This window comes from Silene latifolia, chromosome 6 (genome assembly GCF_048544455.1).
Source record: "Silene latifolia isolate original U9 population chromosome 6, ASM4854445v1, whole genome shotgun sequence".
In the NCBI taxonomy this organism is placed as follows: domain Eukaryota; kingdom Viridiplantae; phylum Streptophyta; class Magnoliopsida; order Caryophyllales; family Caryophyllaceae; genus Silene; species Silene latifolia.
This window is the reverse complement of record NC_133531.1, coordinates 93318899-93332747: the sequence shown is the minus strand read 5'-3', so window position 1 is coordinate 93332747 and position 13849 is coordinate 93318899. Positions and strand designations below refer to the sequence as shown.

At 40.7% G+C, this 13849-nt stretch overlaps 1 non-coding gene across 1 annotated transcript; it reads right to left on the bottom strand.

Annotated features, from left to right (window-relative positions):
- Window positions 1-217: 217 nt before the first annotated feature.
- On the bottom strand, window positions 218-324 carry LOC141589311 (small nucleolar RNA R71). Its single transcript, XR_012520256.1, has one exon. It is a non-coding gene; the product is annotated as a small nucleolar RNA R71 (small nucleolar RNA).
- Between the last annotated feature and the right edge of the window lie 13525 nt (window positions 325-13849).

The following is a 13849-nucleotide window of genomic DNA, read 5'->3' as shown; positions in this document are numbered from 1 at the left end:
TTATCTACATATGGAGACTTTTTGTGACTATTGTGATGCAATTTCTCAAACCGGGGTGACTCAAGACCAAATTCGATGGATTTTGTTTCCTTTTTCCTTGATCGGAACCGCAAAGCAATGGTTAAAGAGCCTAGACAGGGATACCCTTGGTATTGATTCATGGAAAAAGTTAGCACTTGCCTTCTACAAGAAGTTCTATCCTCCGGGGAAGACTAACATGTTGAGAGCCCAAATCACCGGGTTCAAGCAAAAAGATTAAGAATCCTTATATGAGGCTTGGGAGAGATTCAAGGATACATGTCGCTCTTGTCCTCATCATGGACTAAGTGAATGGTTCCTTGTTCAACAATTTTGGAATGGCTTATATGAAGATTCGAGAAATGTCCTCAACATGGGTTCCAATGGGAGATTCACCGAGGTTGATGACAACCAAACATGGGCTAAGATCGAAGAAATGGCGGTTCATAACTCCCAATATAGTAGACCAAGAAAAGCTACTAGAGGAGGGAAGCATGAAGTGGACTCCATCACACAATTGGGTGCCAAACTAAGTGCTCATATTGACACCATAAACTTAAAGTTTGAGAAAGCCATGTCCAAGCTTGATGAAGCTTCTCAATCACCCAAACAATATGTCAATGCCATGATGGCAACATCCTCAATCCCAAATAGAGTGTGTGAGAGTTGTGGAACCTTGGGACATGATCAATACGAATATAGGGGAACAAGTGAATGCTTTCCAAGCATACAAAAAAGGCACCCCTTATTCCAACTATTACAATGAGAATACCAAATTCCACCCAAACCTCTCATACAAGAGCCAAAATGTCCAAAACCCTCAACCCACATATACACCCCCTCCAATGAGAAATCCTACTCAAAGACCATACTACAATCAACCCAATGACCAAGCTTTTGATGTTCAAAAAGCGGTCCTCCAAATGCAAAAGAGCCAACAAGATTTCTTTGCTCAAATGCAAAGGGATAGCCAAGCCAAAGACACTACCATCAACAATACCCTTGCTCACACTAAGATGTTAGAGACTCAATTGTCTCAATTGGCCTCTTCTAGCTCCCAAAGACAAAAGGGACAATTACCTCCTCAAGGTAATCCTCCTACAAGACATGAGACCATCAATGCTATCCACTTGAGGAGTGGTACAAGTTATGAGGGACCTAAGATGCCGATTGAAGAAGATATTGTTGAGGAGAATGACAAGCAAAATTATGTGATTGAACCACTAAGGAGAAATCCTAAGGTGGTAGAGACAACTACCAATGACTCATCAAAGAAGAGAAGTGAAGAGAAGGCTAAAGAAGTTGAGAAAGAGCCTATTGTAATTAGACTTCCATTCCCAAGTCGCCAAGCCAAGCCCAAGCTTGATGAGAACCTTGGAAAGTTCATGAAGATTGTGAAGAACTTAGAAGTTTCTATACCATTCACGGAGCTAATCAACCATGTTCCGGCCTATGCAAAATACATGAAAGATATCCTTACCAAGAAGAAGTCCATCCGAAAGTTAGAAACCATTGCCTTTACTAAGGTAAGTAGTGCAATTCTTCAAGGGAATTTCCCACCTAAGCTCAAAGATCCGGGAAGTTTCTCCATTCCATGTACCATTGGTGACACCACAATCAACAAGGCACTATATGACCTAGGTACAAGTGTGAGTGTCATGCCATATTAGGTATATGAAAGACTAGGGGTGGGAGAGCTCAAGTGCACCAACATGACCTTACAAATGGCGGACCGCTCAACAAAGAAACCACTAGGGGTATGGGAAGATGTACCCGTGAGAGTTGGAAAGTTTTTCATACCGGTGGACTTTGTCATTGTTGATATGGAGGAGGATTCCAACATTCCAATCATTCTAGGAAGACCATTCCTACATACCGTCGGAGCGGTGATCGATGTGAAACATGGAGAGCTCACACTTGAAGTAGGTGATGAAAGAATCACCTTCAATATTGATAAGACTATGAGAGCTCCCAACTTGTTTGGGCCATGCTTTATGGTTGATCACTATACCCGGGAGGGTGAAAAGAAGAAGATGGAACCTCCATTCAAAGAACAAAGGAAATAAATAAGTCTCAAAAAGAAGGGCAAAGACACACCGCCCAATTGGAAGAAATATATTGATGATGTTGAAATGTCTCTATTCGGAGAGCATGGAATTTTTAACAACAAGAATGAGAGCTTGAATAGCTCACCCATGACAAGTATATATGAAGGCCTCATTGGCCATGATAACAAGGAAGGAGAGTTGCTCTTGTCAACTCATGATCCACCCGACATAGGGAAAGAAGCAAGAGAAGTATGTGGTCTATGGGATGACGAGTTTGAAGGACTTGTTAACCCATACACTGGGAATGCTATGACTCTAGACCAAGGCTATGTAGACCCTTGTCACCTCTTTGACTCGGGATACCATATGAATGAAGACAACAATGTGCAAAGGTCTATGCAAGACCTTCATCACGAAAATGAACAAGCCTTTGACTACTTCTACAAGGTGTTGAGCAACATCAACAACGCCTTGGCTTTGCCCCCTTGACACCTCTCAAAAGAACGAGAGTTTGGTGGAGTCCTCCCTAAACCACCAATTGTAAATATTCTAACCTCTTAACTTGCATTTCATTTAACTTGTACATTACTCAATTTTTGCATTTCATTTTACATGCTTTGTTTGACGAATTTGTATAACATGAGAGCAAGTGAGGGAGGGATTTTAATGTGCTTCAAATGTGTAGTGTTTGATGATCAAGTATGGGAAAGCACATGCCTAGGCTAATCAAGCCTTTGTAATGCAACCCATTGTAGACACCTCATTTCTGCACCTCCCGCAAACCACCCGGTGATGATTGGGCCGCATGTTTGCTACGCGGAACGATTTGTGACAGTTCGTAAGATTATCGTCAAGTGATTGCTCAAACAGTAATATTTACCTCTTAGTTGTCATCTACGTGCCGATACGGTCGTTTTGACAGTAATTAGAGTACATTTGGAGTCTGGGCCTAAAACCGTCTTCATTTTCTGATAACCGTTAAATCCCGAGTCAGAATGTTCTGGAATATTCCGGATATTTCTATTCCATATTTCATAATTTTCATCCTTTGGTAAAGTATTTCCCGTAATATTCACATAAGATATTAAGGAAAACCAAATTATTCCGTCCTACCATAACTTAAACACGGAAATCTTTCTTTCGCAGGAGGAAACCACTTGGGAACAGACGCAGCAGGTGCTGCGCCTCTTCCAAGAGACGCAGTGCCTGCTGCGCCTCTTCCTAGGTCCTTTTCTGCGTATTTATCGTATCTTTTTCATATCTTTCCGAGATTCACTTCCAAAGAGTCTCCGAAACCCTAATTCCTTCACGTGATTAGTATAAATAGGAGCCTTCGCTCCTCATATTTCTCACGCGAGTGTCCGCCCTTCTCTTCTCCCTTTGCATTCTAGACCTTTGTTCTTACTTTTTGGCGCCTACGTGCTTGAACTTTCGACCACGTAAGCACGGATCTTTCTGAGTACCAGCCTCATTTGCATGACCGACCAATTTGACCAACTCCACATCAATCAACTTAATTAATTTAATCGTTTTCCTCTTACGAGGGCACTTTCTTTACATTCGCGTCGAGCATCACTAATCGATATCTTAGTCCTTCTCGTTTCGTCAAACATGTAAGTCTGAGGGTGTAAATCTCTCTTTTATTTATTGTATTTTATCCTATTGTATCATTAATGTAAGGTTTATGTCGTAAATACCTATTAAAACCGATTTCTAAAACCGTCTTTAAAGAAACCTTTTTTTACGGATTTCCAGTAGACAGACGTCGAGAAAGGACGCAGAAAGCTGCGCCTCTTGAAGGAGCGCATGCACTGCTGCGCCTCTTCGTGAGGTCATCGCAGCCCTCGCTTCCTTTCTTCTTCCTTCGTCAATTCTTCTTTGTTATTCGTTTGTTCTTTTATTCTTTGACACGATAACATATTAATTCACATGTATATTATCATCATCATTAACATGTAATTTATCATTAAAATCCGACTTAAATCCCAAGTAATCTCATATTTGCGGGTTTTCGTCATTAAATTCAATTCGGGTTTTAGAGATTCGATTCATTCATATTGAGTTTCTGGAATTCATCATTGACATATTTTCATCTGTCTTTTGTATTATTCATCATATTTGTTATTAATTCATCATGTTTAGTTTATTTCATTCACTCATGTTATTAATCAATCATTCGTTCATGTAAATAATTCATCTTAATTCCGTCTCATCCATGTTTTATTGTTTTATGACCCGTCATATCATATGTAAATAACCTGATAATCACTTTCATCCGAGTAAATAATTTAATTAATCCTTAAATTTACCAACGAATATTAACAACACGCAATTCCGGCTTCACAGCCTGAATTCAGGTCAGGAACAGACGCAGCGTCTGCTGCGCCTATTCCAATGGACGCAGCTCTGCTGCGCCTGTTCCGAGTTGAATTCTCTCCCTGAACTCCGTTTTTGCCTTGACATAGTTTAATTAGCTTGCGTATAATTGACTATTATCCGTATTATCACCTTCTGATTTGTTCGTTAATTCTTTTAATTTATTCTTTTATTCTTTTTCCCAAATTATCCGTTTTAAAGGTATTTTCGACATAAATCGCCAAATCCAATGTAATTATTGTAATTTTCATTATTGTTATCTTTTATTGTAATCGTTGTATTTCTTGTTTCTTTTGTATGTTTTCACATGTAATTGAGCCCTAATTCCAACTTCGACATTAATTGTATGCTAATTAATTGTTAACCGACTTAGCCTAATTCTCACATGTTAGTATCAAAACTTGGATGTTGCATTGCATGCATATAATCGACGATATATCGAGTACGAATAACTTCCCTAATCATTAGTAGAGGCCGTTATCGAGGCGGGCGGGATTAGGTGTTCGATCAAAAGAGCTTCCTAATACGTACCCTCACCCCTTACTCCAGATCTCCGTGAGCACCCGTGTGCATTGTGTAGATACCTCATTTCTGCACCTCCCGCAAACCACCCGATGATGATTGGGCCGCCTGTTTGCTACGCGGAACGATTTGTGACAATTCGTAAGATTATCGTCAAGTGATTGCTCAAACATTAATGTCTACCTCTTAGTTGTCATCTACGTGCCGATACGGTCGTTTTGACAGTAATTAGAGTACATTTGGAATCCGGGCCTAAAACCGTCTCCATTTTCTGATAACCGTTAAATCCCGAGTCAGAATGTTCTGGAATGTTCCGGATATTTCTATTCCATATTTCATAATTTTCATCCTTTGGTAAACAATTTCCCGTACTATTCACATAAGATATTAAGGAAAACCAAATTATTTCCGTCCTACCATAACTTAAACACGGAAATCTTGCTTCCGCAGGAGGAAACCACTTGGGAATAGACGCAGCAGGTGTTGCGCCTCTTCCAAGAGACGCAGTGGCTGCTGCGCCTCTTCCCAGGTCCTTTTCTGCGTGTTTCTCGTATTTTTTTTTCATATCTTTCCGAGATTCATTTCCAAAGAGTCTCCGAAACCCTAATTCCTTCACGTGATTAGTATAAATAGGAGCCTTCGCTCCTCATATTTCTCACGCGAGTGTCCGCCCTTCTCTTCTCCCTTTGCATTCTAGACCTTTGTTCTTACTTTTTAGCGCCTACGTCCTTGAACTTTCGACCACGTAAGCTCGGATCCTTCTGAGTACCAGCCTCGTTTGCATGACCGACCAATTTGACCAACTCCACCATAATCAACTTAATTAATCTATTCGTTTTCCTCTTACGAGGGCACTTTCTTTACATTCGCGTCGAGCATCACTAATCGATATCTTAGTCCTTCTCGTTTCGTCAAACATGTAAGTCTGAGGGTGTAAATCCTTATTTATTTATTGTATTTTATCTTATTGTAATCATCAATTGTAAGGTTTATGTCGAAAATATCTCTTAAAACCGATTTCTAAAACCCTTTGTTTAAAACCCTTTTTACGGATTTTCAGAAGACAAACCGTCGAGAAAGGACGCATCAACTGATGCGCCTCTTCTAAGGAGCGCAGTTTTTGCTGCGCCTCTTCGTGAGGCTGCCGCAGTTCCTGCTTCCTTTCTTCTTCGTTCGTCCTCTGTAATCCGTCAAATTCTTTTATTTGTTTCATTTGTTTGTTAAACTCTTCATCATAATAGCATATAATTCACATGTATATAATTCATCATCATTAACATGTAATTCATTGTTAAATCCGACTTAAATTCCAAATAATCCAATATTTGCGGGTTTTCGTCATTAGATTCAATCCGGGTTGTAGAGATTCAATTCATCAATATTGAGTTTCTGGAATTCGTCTTTGATATAGTTTACATCTGTCTTTTGTCGTATTTATCGCATATTCGTCATTAATCCATTATATTTAACTAATTGAATCAATTTGTGTAGTTTGTTAATATTGTTCACTCCTGTAATTAATCCATCTTAATTCCGTCTCACTCATGTTTTATTGCTTTCATGACCCATTCATATGTTAAATAACCTGATAATCACTTTCATCCGAGTAAATAATTTAATCAATCATTAAATTCATCAACGAGTATTAACAACACGCAATTCCGGCTTCACAGCCAAGGAACAGACGCAGCGTCTGTTGCGCCTCTTCCAAAGGACTCAGCTCTGCTGCGTCTGTTCCTGGTTGAGTTCTGTCCCTGAACTCCGTCTTTGCCTTGACCTAGTTTACTAACTACGTATTAATTGACTATTATCCGTATTATCACCTTCTGATTTATTCGTCATTTATTCTTTTATTCTTTATTTATTCTTTTATTCTTTTCTCAAATTATCCGTTTTAAAGGTATTTTCGACATAAATCGCCTAATCCGTTGTAATTATCGTAATTTTCATTATTGTAATTTATAATTATTGTATTTCTTGTATCATTTGTATGTTTTCACATGTAATTGAACATTAAATCCAACTTCGACCTAATTGTATGCTAATTAATTGTTCACCGACTTAGTCTAATTCTTACACGTTAGGATTAAAACTTGGATGTTGCATTGCATGCATATAACCGACGATATATCAAGTATGAATAACTTCCCTAATCATTAGTAGAGGCCGTTATCGAGGCGGGCGGGATTAGGTGTTCGATCAAAAGAGCTTCCTAATACGTACCCTCACCCCTTACTCCAGATCTCCGTGAACACCCGTGTTCATTGGCAACCACGAGAGTCATTCTAGACATAGAATGCTAAGGGTAACGATTGCTTAGTGTTCATGTCTCCACTTTATGTCTTGACATGACATGAGGTATTCGAACGGTTCCAATTTCCCATAAAAATTGGTGGCGACTCCATACAAAAATGCAAACGCTTGTTTCTCTTTCCTCCCAAGCGCCCCGTGGCCCCCGCTCTACGCTTTGGCGACTCCGCTGGGGAAAATACACTTACGTGTAGCAAGGGTGAAACTTGAACAAGGTTAGGGAATAATTTGTACAAGACAATTGTCGGTTTTCATAACTCGGTCTTCCTAGACCGTTTTATTCGGCCTTCCTAGGCCCAACCCAACCCATTCGACCAATCGTCCCGTCTAAACGGTCCTAATTCTTATTTGGGCCTAAGGATGGATAGCGATTGACGTCATCCATATCATGATGCTTACTCTTGTTTGTATCAAGGGCCATCACTACTTGAGGAAATGGACTAGGAATCGGCCTTACTCTTGTTTGGTACGAGCCTCTCCACAGACTTCGGGTTTGATGGTTCGGTATGGCAACCCACCCTTTAAACCAAAACCCTTTTAAATGCACTCAGCATCCCGTTATAATGCTTGTATAAATGTTTGTACCTTACGTGATCACCATTTCTAAACAAAACCATGACGATTTTTCAAAACTCAAAACCCTTTTCTTAATCAAAATTTCGAAATAGGCCATTTGATTAGCGCAAAATCCGGTCAAAACTCTGTCCGTTTGTCTTGTCAAAATTTGGGCCGCAAGCCCATTTCAAAAACTCACTTTGAGTCCACTCCTACGACTACACTATAGTTGACTAGGACACACATTTTCAAAAACCTTGTCTTTCTTCAAAGCTCACTCAACACAAGTGGCACACACCCACTTCACGAGTCAAAACATTTCTTCTCTTGGCAAGTGTGGTAGAATGGTCGATCGTGTTTTGATTCGTCGTCAATCTCTTATCCAGTTTTCAAGATGCCCGAATCCAACGAGACAAACCTCAACCAACTTCAAGATGGTAATGATCGAATCCTAGCCGCGCTAGCCCAAATGCAAGTCACCCAAGACCAAGTCTATGACCGCCTTGAGCTCATCGAAGGCCGTATCTATGCCGTAGAGGGAAGGTTGCCTCCTCATGAAAGTGAAGTATTAGGTAACTCTGATGATGAATCCAAGGATGAAAATCCTCTCATGGGGATGACTGTAGCTGAGAAAAGACTCCAATACTTAGAGGAGCAATTGATGTACCTTAAGGGGGATGACATCTATAGGGAGAACAATCGCAAGTATGAGGCCGTCAATTCTAAATTGCCAACTAACTTCAATATGACGGATATTCCTAAATTCAAGGGGCACGAGAACCCTTTGAACCACATCCGTGCCTTCAAGGATTACATGTCTATCAAAGGCATCAAACCCGAGATGTTCTTAAGGATCTTTCCTTCATCTCTTGACACCATCCCGAAACAATTATTCTACTCCTTAGATCATAAGAAGGTCGCTACTTGGAAAGATGCCGCAATCGAGTTTTCTAAACAATATGCGGATAATGCCGAGATCCAAGTTAACATGCGCACTCTAGAGGTTCTTACCCAAAATGAAAAAGAAGGATTCACCGACTTCCTAAGTAGGTGGAGGAAAACTAGTACCCAACTAGTTGAACGCCCGGCTGAGACTACCCTTGTGGAGAAGTTCGTGGATAATCTCAAACCCATCTATGCCAACCATTTGAGATATCAAAACATCAAAAGTTTCAAGGACTTAACCGTACTAGGGATAAGGATTGAATATGACATCCGTAAAGGACTCTTGTCCAAAATGGTAGGTCAAGGATATCAAGGTTCAACAAGTCGTTCATACGGCTCTACTAGCAAGACCGATGAAGTTAACCTTCTCGAGCCATCCAAGAAAAGTACCCCACCAAGGAAATTCACAAATCTGGGGGACACTTACTCCAACGCTCTAAAAAGGTTAATGAAGCAAGGCAAACTCCAACCCATTGGACCTACTCCCGAACCCGAAAGGAAATCCAAATTCTGGGACGAGAACTCGTACTGTGAATACCATAGAGGCAAGGGGCACGACACAGAAAAATGCTACTAGTTGAAAAACGTGCTTCAAGAAATGATTGAAGATGGTCGATTGCCAATACCACCGGGAGGTAAACCCAACAACACTCGGAATCCTCTTGGAGTTCTAGTGATCACAAGTGATGAATCTACCTTAGATTGCTCACACCTCATTTCTCCAATCGAAAATGAAATCCATGCAATCGAGAATGAAGGGTTCTACTCTACTATCTCCCCTACCATTTCCGATTTCATCACATGGGCAAGGAGTGTGGATATACAAGTTTGGGAATTAGAAAATGTGGTGACAACTTTACATAATCCCAACGCGACGCCCAAAGAACATGTGCCACTAATCTTCTCTCAAAATGCCATTATGCAAGAAATAATCACCGTGGTTGATAAACTAGTTGACCAAATCATACAACTAGAAGATGATATCATGAGAATGAGGGAACTAACTGCAATCAATGGGGTTTGGGCCGACAATGATGAGGACGAGTATCTCATTGAAAACTCCCTAGTCAAAGAAATAGTCCAAAACGGTGAAGACCAAGATGTGGATCACCTAACTCGTTCGGGTCGTCCATATCAAAGCACCACTCAAAATGGTCCCACCAACGTTATCACACCAAATGACAACGAAGATGACTCCACTGATCTTTTGCTCAAGCAATTACAAAAGACAAAAGCTGATCTTTCAGTCTGGCAATTAGTAGCAAGCTCATTCCCACATCGCCAAGCTTTACTGCAAGCTTTGGCCAAACTAAATGTAGCACCTAACTCCACTCCTGAAGATGTAGTCAACTTGGTCTTACAAGAATCACCGAAGCTAATTAATCCTATTACTTTCTCAGACGAAGATTTGCCACCTTTTGGCGCCAGTCACAATTTAGCTCTTTACATCACTGTCATTTGTCTAAAGAAAAACGTGTCAATGACCTTGGTAGATGATGGCTCCGTGGTCAACGTCATACCCCTCAAAACAGCATACAAGCTAGGCATGAAAGAGTCGGATTGGACTCCTACCAATCAAGGTGTGCGCGCATATGACGGTACACGACGAAAGGTAGTAGGACTTGTTAACCTAACCATAGCCACGGGACCAATTGAACGAAAGGTTAACTTCCAAATAGTGGACATCGAGGCTTCCTTCAACATACTTCTGGGAAGGTCGTGGATTCACGCTTCCAAAGTAGTAACATCCACCCTTCGTCAAAAGATCAAGATCCCACTAAATGGCAAAGTAGTGACGATCACTTCGTCACCCATCAAGGCAATAATCGAAAAACAGTCGAACAATCAAGTCCTTGCAGATCCCGTATATGAACTTAGGGGCTTCCAAAGTGTAAGCGTCATAGAAAGTGAGTTGGCACCCTTATACTATGATCCCTACTCCAACTTGGTGGTCAACCACATACTTAAAACCCAGGGATACTTCCCTGGAATGACTTTGAACCCTACTCGAAGAAACACCTTCGCACCATACAAGGAAGGCAACTCAAAGAGGATACCACTTGGACTAGGGTACAAACCCACTAAAGAAGAGGTTCTCGAAATGCTGGCTCAGGTCCAAAACCGCAAACACGTGGGAGTCCAAATGCGACCCTACCTCTGTAGGGTAATATCCGTATAAGACCCTTAAAATTTAGGACTATAACGTAAATTTAACATGCGATTTATGGTCATAAACGAAATACAATATAAAACGATAAAGATTAAGAATCAACCTCGGGTCCTTTGATGTGCGGCGGAAAGAACAGAAATCAACAGAGATTTCCTCCTAATCGTTGCACCCAAGACCGTCTAAGACTATGCCCTTGTGCTAGAATGTATTCTCTAATTGCCTTGCAATATTGAGAGAATCGTTTTGTGAGTTTCTGATGTGAGATCTAGGTTTCCAGAGAAAAATACTCTCAAAACCTAATTTTTTGAGACAAAATGAATTGCTTAGGTCAAAAGGAGAGGGAGCCTCTCCTTTTGTTTGCCTCGGTCCGCGGGTCTCAAGAGGAGGGAGTGGGCTTTCCACTTTCTCCTCATTTTTACCTCGTGGTCCGATTAAATCCGCTAAAATGTATATGACGGGTTTTATTATAAATCGTCATCGGTTATCGGTTATTAAAACATCAACTAATAACACGGATTAGTTGAAATATTAATACATGTCCGACAAAGACGATATTGTATAATTAATTCAATATACATTAATTAAATATAAATCGTTTATATTCAACTTATGAATTAACTGCTTAATTCGTCTTAGCCATTATTATTTAATCCGTATTAAATAATTATCTCAACATCGCGTTTGACTAATTACTAGTCAATGACTCCGACTAACAGGTTAGTCAAAATTGGCATCAACATGATTTGTATTTTCATCTTCACATCTCTCAAACGTATCCTATAGGTGTGACTTTTAGGGACCAGTTGATCACCGCCATCCGTATGACAATAACGTCAAACTTATCTAGCAAGCCAACCGTTATTGATAAACGTGGACCAACCGATTATAATACAAAAGTATACCCTTTGATCCTTTTAGAGATTTATAAGTCCTTGCACTAATCGTAAGGACACCAGCCCAACAAGCTCCCACTTGTCTGTACAAGTGTACGTGCAATGACGTTATCCGCACTAACTGGAGGACACAGGCTCCAACAAACTCCCACTTGTCCGTACAAGTGTATGTGCGATAACCGATTCTCATATTCATTTAAAATTTCTCCCACTCAATGTAAAACAATTTGCAGATCCGGATCCGCAAAGGTCGTATTTTACAATCGATCTGTATCAAGAGTGGTTTCCCCGACTAGAGAGTAACTTAACTGATAAAACGAATCCGTATCCGAGCATGGCCATGCATTTCGATTCTGACTCCTCGAGTGGCCCTGAGAAATATCGAGTACCTGATAAAGGCTGAATATTTCCTTCAACTCGACTCCTTCCGATTTAAGCACAGCATGAAATGACCCAGAAAAAATCTACTTGAACCCCTGTTACGGATGACCGTGAGAAAGAAACCAAAGTCACCCAAAATCTGCCTTATTCTCAAGAGACAGTCGATAGTCAAAAGAATCGACTCTTAGGATCACCATGGAGGTCCTATCCACGACCGGGCACCGAATGTTATAAAACATTTAGGACTCCACGTCGATGTCACAATTGTGTCCTACGAGATATCCGTATAACTCGCCTCTGTGATTGGTCAGTCAACCGTTTGACTTATGGCTCGTTGAACCCACCATCAACCAACGTCACAAAATAATTGCCAGAGTTATCAGCTCATGTGGGCAATTAAGGACTAAAAATATAATGTTTGTTCAGTTCACTTTGTGGTGTTCAAAATTGTCGGACAATTCCACATGAAAAACAAAATATATAAATATCAAAACGATGATGTTGTATAGAGTACAAAAGAGAATGAATCTAGTCCATAAAAGAGTACTACAACTCAGGAACACGTTTAATTCCCATGGAATTAACATGCCCTTCATGCTTATCTTGTCGTAATGGTTTAGTGAGAGGATCTGCTATATTATCATCTGTAGCAATCTTTTCTATCACTACTTCCTTTTGCTCCACGTAATCTCGGATTAGATGAGCTTTCCGTTGTACATGTCTAGACTTGTTGCTAGACTTAGGCTCCTTAGCTTGGAAGATGGCACCTCTATTGTCGCAATAGATGGTGATCGAGTCATTCGAACTAGGCACTACAGATAGTCCTTGTAAGAATTGACGCATCCATATCGCTTCCTTTGCAGCTTCTGACGCGGCATAGTACTCGGACTAAGTCGTAGAATCTGCTTTGTAACACTTTGTTTGGAACTCTTCCACTGATCGCAGCGCCATTAAGAGTAAAAACGAATCCAGACCGAGATTTCGAGTCATCTCGATCCGTTTGGAAGCTAGCATCTCACAGAATCGTTGCGCATAGCTTTTGTTCGCCTCCATAAGTCAATGCCCAATCTTTAGTCCTCCGTAGGTACTTAAGAATGTTCTTGACAACCATCCAATGTGAATCACCTGGATGCTGTTGGAATCGACTTGTCATACTCAATGCATATGCCACGTCTGGACGTGTGCATATCATGGCATACATGATTGATCATATAGCCGAGGCATAAGGAATCCGTGCCATGCGCTTTTTCTCTTCCGGTGTCTCTGGTGCCTGAGACTTGCTCAAATGCACCCCTGGAGCCATAGGAAGAAACCCCTTTTTGGAGTTAGTCATGCTAAATCTCTCTAGGACTTTATCTATGTAAGACTCCTGACTGAGAGATAACATCCGACGTGATCTATCTCGATAGATACGGATGCCCAAAATTCTTTGTGCCTCACCCAGATCTTTCATCTGGAAATGGTTCTTCAACCATACTTTCACCGAAGTTAAGAGAGGTATGTCATTCCCAATCAGGAGTATGTCATCGACATACAATATTAGGAAGACAATCTTGCTCCCACTCGACTTGATATAAAGGCATGGTTCCTCGACTGATCGAATGAATCCATTCTCTTTTATCACTTGGTCG